The following is a 6,403-nucleotide window of genomic DNA, read 5'->3' as shown; positions in this document are numbered from 1 at the left end:
AGTAACATCATCAGTGGGCTGTATACATACAAGAAGAGGTGATCCATCGGAATTAGTTGCCAGGCACCACAGAGTTTATGGGCGCTGCCCGTCCTCATGCTCAGGATCATCACCATCGTCATCTCCCCCTTGGTTATAAAATTTTTCAAGTATAGGTGGTGGGATGTTCACAGGACCATGGAAACACAAGAAGAAGGTTAATTAGTAAAGGGAAACTTGCTAACCCGCATGCATGTGGATGAAACAATTATAATTACGGTGGATGTCGGTCTCAAAACAGGCGGACCTCGGGTAGGGGGTCCTGAACTGTGTGTCTAAGGAGGATGGTAACAGGAGGCAGGGGACACGATGTTTACGCAGGTTCGGGCCCTCTCGAAGGAGGTAATACCCTATGTCCTGCTTGATTGTTCTTGATAATATGAGTTGTACAAGAGTTGATCTACCATGAGATCGAAGAGGCTAAACCCTAGAAGCTAGCCTATGGTATGATTGTTGCTGTCCTACGTACTAAAACCCTCCGGTTTATATAGACACCGGAGGGGGCTAGGGTTACACAAGGTCGGTTACAATGGAGGAGATATACATATCCGTATTGCCTAGCTTGCCTTCTACGCCAAGTAAAAGTCCCATCCGGACACGAGACGAAGTCTTCAATTTTGTATATTCATAGTCCAACAGTCTGGCCAAAGGATATAGTCCGGCTGTCCGGAGACCCCCTAATCCAGGACTCCCTCAGTAGCCCCCGAACCAGGCTTCAATGACGTCAAGTCCGACACGCAGTATTGTCTTCGGCATTGCAAGGCAGGTTCTTCTCCCAATTTTGAATGTTTGTCAAGTTGTGTACGGCACCATAAATGTTGGACTTCTTGGCTTCTGCGCCCAATAAGGGCTATCTTCCACGCGTCAAAAGAATACGAGGAGCTAGGGCATTTTTACACTCGCCCCCCTAGCCAGATAAATAAATTGTCTATTAAAGGGATGGGGATTCTTAGATGCAATCCATACCATCCTCCCACAGCGAGAATCCATCGGAGTGCGCTTCGGAAAAATCCGCTCCAACATGGCTGACCATCGCGGCTCCTCCCCTCGCCCCCGTAGCCCCAAGCCCGGTGATTGGGAGAAGTGTTCTGTCTCACACAGTCGATTAGTCGAACTGCAGACTCAGGGATTTCTCCCTCTAGCGTATATGGTTCCTGTCCGAGCCGGGCTCGCCACCTATAATGGCGGGGAGCAAGCGGAGAGCTTCCCCGCCCCTCTACGGGGGAGCGGTTGTGCCTAGTTCCTTACTTATTAAGGGGACTCGGATTTCCGATTCATCCATTCCTCTGCGGGCTCCTCGAGTTTTACGGCCTCTGAGGGAGTCCTGGATTAGGGGGTATCCGGACAGCCAGATTATATCCTTTGGACGGACTATTGGACTATGAAGATGCAAGATTGAAGACTTCGTCCCGTGTCCAAATGGGACTCTACTTGGCATGGAAGGCAAGCTAGGCAATACGGATATGTATATCTCCTCCTTTGTAACCGACCTTGTGTAACCCTAGCCCCCTCCGGTGTCTATATAAACCGGAGGGTTTTAGTCCGTAGGACAACATACAATCATACCATAGGCTAGCTTCTAGGGTTTAGCCTCTCCGATCTCATGGTAGATCAACTCTTGTACTACTCATATTATCAAGAATAATCAAGCAGGACGTAGGGTTTTACCTCCATCAAGAGGGCCCGAACCTGGGTAAAACATCATGTCCCCAGCCTCCTGTTACCATCCGCCTTAGACGCACAGTTCGGGACCCCCTACCCGAGATCCGCCTGTTTTGACACCGACATTGGTGCTTTCATTGAGAGTTCCTCTGTGTCGTCACCGTTAGGCTTGATGGCTCTTTCGATCGTCGATAGCGATGCAGTCCAGGGTGAGACTTTTCTCCCCGGACAGATCTTTGTATTCGGCGGCTTCACATTGCGGGCCAACTCGCTTGGCCATCTGGAGCAGATCGAGAGTTACGCCCTTGGCCACCAGGTCAGGTTTGGAAGCTTAAACTACACGGCCGACATGCGCGGAGACTTGATCTTCGACGGATTCGAGCCCCTGCCGTGTGCGCTACACGGTCACGATGAGCATGATTTAGCTCTACCATCGGATAGTGTTCAGGAGACCGCACTGGCGACCGCTCCGACCCTCAATTCGGAGCCAATCGCGCCATCCATGGACGGGTGGATAGACCCCGCCACAGCGGCCGTATTCTCAGCGAAGATCGAGCCGAATATCGACCTTACCCTTCATGGGAGCCGTGACGCCGAACTGTCGGATTCTTCCCCGGCCACGGACTCCGAACCGCCTGCGCCCGTGCCTATCGAATCTGACCGGGCGCCGATCATGGAGTTCACCTCCGCGGATATCTTTCAGCACTCGCCCTTGGGCGACATACTGAACTCATTAAGTTCTCTCTCCCTGTCAGGAGAGTCCTGGCCGAACTATGTTCGGCAGGATCAGGATGCGGATGACGAAGAAATTCGCCGCCCACCCACCACCCACTTAGTAGCCACTGTCGACAATTTGACCGACATGCTTGACTTCAACTCCGAAGACATCGACGGTATGGACGACGGTGCGTGAGATGAATAGGAACCACTGCCAACAGGGCACCGGACAGCCACCTCATCATATGATATATACATGGTGGACACACCCAAAGAAGGCAATGGTGACGAGACAGCAGAGGATCACCCCTCCAAGAAACAACTCAAGCGCCAATGTCAGCGGCACCGCTCTAAGTCTCGCTAAAGCAAAAGAGGTGACACCGGCACATGATATAATAGCACTCCGGACAGTGCGGAAGACGACAACAATCCCCTCCAGCAAGATTTAGAGCAGGAGGATGGAGAAGCCAGCCCTCCCGAGAGAGCGGCAGATGGAGAGGAGGAGGATGATAATTACATGCCTCCCTCCAAAGACGAGGAAAGCCTCGACGATGACGAATTTGTCGTGCCTGAGGATCTCGTCAAGCAAGAGCGCTTCAAGCGTCGGCTTATAGCCACGGCAACTAGCCTTAAGAAAAACCAGCAGCAGCTTCAAGTTGATAAAGATTTGCTAGCTGACAGATGGACTGATGTCCTTGCGGCCGAGGAATATGAACTCGAATGCCCCTCCAAGAGTTACCCAAAGCGCAGGTTGCTACCCTGACTGGAGGAGGAAGCATTAAAACCTACATCTCCAGCGTATGACGCGGCTGAACGGCCACCTCGTGGCCGTGATAGCGAGGCATTTCAGCCAAAAGCTCAGCCCGCACCCCGACGCCACTCAAATAAAAATGTCAAGGCACGGGGAAACACGCTAGACCTGCTAGACGTATTGGAGGACAAAGCAAAACATGCAGGATCAATCTACGGATCACGAGGGCGCGCCACCATGTGGGACGATAACCGTCATGCCGGATACAGTAAAAGTAAATCCGTCCGGGCTGAACACAGCGGACAAGACTCATTTGAGCTGCGTCGCGACATAGCCCAGTACGGAGGCGCCGCACACGCCCTATGCTTCACTGATGAAGTAATGGATCATCAAATCCCAGAGGGTTTCAAACCCATAAATATAGAATCATACGACGGCACAACAGATCCTGCGGTATGGATCGAGGACTTCCTCCTGCACATCCACATGGCCCGCGGTGACGATCTACACGCCATCAAATACCTCCCACTTAAACTCAAAGGACCAGCTCAACATTGGCTCAACAGCTTGCCAGCAGAATCCATTGGCTCTTGGGAAGATCTGGAAGCTACATTCCTCGACAACTTCTAGGGAACTTATGTGCGACCACCAGATGCCGATAACTTGAGCCACATAATTCAGCAGCCAGAGGAATCGGCCAGGCAATTCTGGACACGGTTCCTGACAAAGAAAAATCAAATCGTTGACTGTCCGGATGTAGAGGCCCTAGTAGCTTTCAAGCACAACATCTGTGACGAGTGGCTCGCAGGGCACCTTGGCCAGGAAAAGCCGAAATCCATGGAAGCCCTCACAACACTCATGACCCGCTTTTGCGCAGGAGAAGATAGCTGGCTGGCTCGCAACAATAACATATCAAAGAACCTCGGACTTCAGATACCAATGATAGCAATGGCAGGTCACGTCACAACAAACATAAGCGCCGCGTCTATAGCGACAATACAGAAGATATGGCAGTCAATGCCGGATTCAGAGGCTCTAAACCCGGTCAGCGGAAAAAGCCATTCAAAAGAAGCACTCCGGGCCCGTCCAGTTTGGACCACATACTCGATCGCTCGTGCCAAATACATGGCACCCCTGACAAGCCAGCCAACCACACAAATAGGGAATGTTGGGTGTTCAAGCAGGCCGACAAGTTAAACGCCGAAAACAAAGACAAGGGGCTACATAGCGATGACGAGGAAGAGCCCCGGTAGCAGAACACCGGAGGATAGAAGAGGTTCCCCCCACAAGTGCGGACGGTGAACATGACATACGCAACCCACATCCCCAAGAGCGAGCGGAAGCGTCCGTTAAGGGACGTATATGCGTTGGAGCCAGTCGCCCCAAAGTTCAACCCATGGTCCTCCTGTCCGATCACCTTCGATCGCAGGGACCACCCCACTAGTATCCATCATGGCGGATTCGCCGGACTGGTCCTAGACCCGATCATCGACGGATTTCACGTCACTCGAGTCCTTATGGACAGTGGCAGCAGCCTGAACCTGCTTTATCAGGACACAGAATGCAAAATGGGTATAGACCCCTCAAGGATCAAACCCACAAGAACGACCTTTAAAGGCGTCATACCAGGTGTAGAGGCCCATTGCACAGGCTCAGTCACACTGGAAGTGGTCTTCGGATACCCAGATAACTTCCGAAGCGAGGAGTTAATCTTCGATATAGTCCCGTTCCACAGTGGCTATCATGCACTGCTCGGGCGAACCACATTCCCGAGATTGAACTCAGTACCGCACTATGCATATCTCAAGCTCAAGATGCCAGGACCTCAGGGGGTCATCATAGTCAACGGAAACACAGAGCGCTCTCTCCGCACGGAGGAGCACACTGCGGCCCTCGCAGTAGAAGAGCAAAGCAGCCTCTTAAGGAAATCCACCAGTTCGGCGATTAAAGACCCGGACACCTTCAAGCGCGCCCAGGGTAATCAGCAACAAGACTGCCTGACACATTCCGAGCTCACATAGTAATGCGGCCCCACCCCAGTCCCAGCCAAACGGCGAAAACCGTGCCACGCGTACATAATTACGCATTGAAAATACCATGGGCACAGGTGGGTAGGGGGAACGACTACGGCATGCCCCAAGACGCGGCTCAACCACACTAGGGGCTTCCCGCTTTGTTATTTTTCTCTCTTTCAGTACTTTAATCTCTGGAAACCCTGTCCGGCAGTATGATTGCCGGACACATGATGCAACAACCAAGGAGGCAGAAAGCTACGTCGCACCATGGAACTACCAGGTGGTCTCTGATAACGAGTGAAATACTTGCTTTAAATACCATTCCTCAGCTTGCCCTTGGAGGGGACATGTCAAATAGTCCCACTTTTTGCTTATCGCACTACTTGTATCATTCTGCTTCGATGCACCTTTTTGAATAAACAATGCATAACACTAGACTATTATCGCATTCTCTATTCTTCTTATATATATATATGTTCATTCATGACATTCAGCACCCGTACACTCTGGTCCGGCCAATACACCAGGGTCTTAAGCATACCCCATAATACGGCATGAGAAGTCCGAACACTTTCGACAATGCGGCACCCCGAACTTATAGCATTATATGCATCAGCTCCGAATCATGTCTTGGGTCAATAGTTGGGTTTGCCCGGCTCCCATGTTTTGGTACCTTACGTTCCGCTATATCGGCTAAGGTAGCACTGGGAGAACTACTGCGATTTTGCCCCGGTTCAACTGGGCTAAGCACCTCAGTAGACAAAGCTCAAACTGACTGTCATGATAAGGCGAGAGCTAGTCGCTGTTCGACAGGTCTCGAGTCCCTAAAGACTTATGCTGCTTAGAGCGAGGAGTCGGCCTTGTCCGGCTTAAGGCATGTATCGCGCCCCGAATTTGGCCTTCCGAATACCAGGGGCTTGGCCAAAATTAAAAATTGTAGAATTCTATGGCTAAGTGAGAGTAATAAAGCATTATAGTCCGGTTGCCTTGTTCGTTGTGCTGAGCACCTCCCTTGAAGGACCCAACAATGGGAAAAGAGTGCTCAGGTTTATCGCGAACACCCTAGCACTCGTGGCATGGGGGCAGAAGCCGATGACTAGCCATCTCTCAGATTTGATAAACAGCCGCACAGAAGGTAATATTATAAATTCAAACAAGCGTTGCATAGCGCATATGAACAAGTTTTCATATACAAGATCACACAAGCAAGTTATTCAAA

Source organism: Triticum dicoccoides, chromosome 1A (genome assembly GCF_002162155.2).
Source record: "Triticum dicoccoides isolate Atlit2015 ecotype Zavitan chromosome 1A, WEW_v2.0, whole genome shotgun sequence".
Classification (NCBI taxonomy): Eukaryota; Viridiplantae; Streptophyta; class Magnoliopsida; order Poales; family Poaceae; genus Triticum; species Triticum dicoccoides.
The sequence above is the reverse complement of the archived record's forward strand: the minus strand, read 5'-3'. Positions refer to the sequence as shown.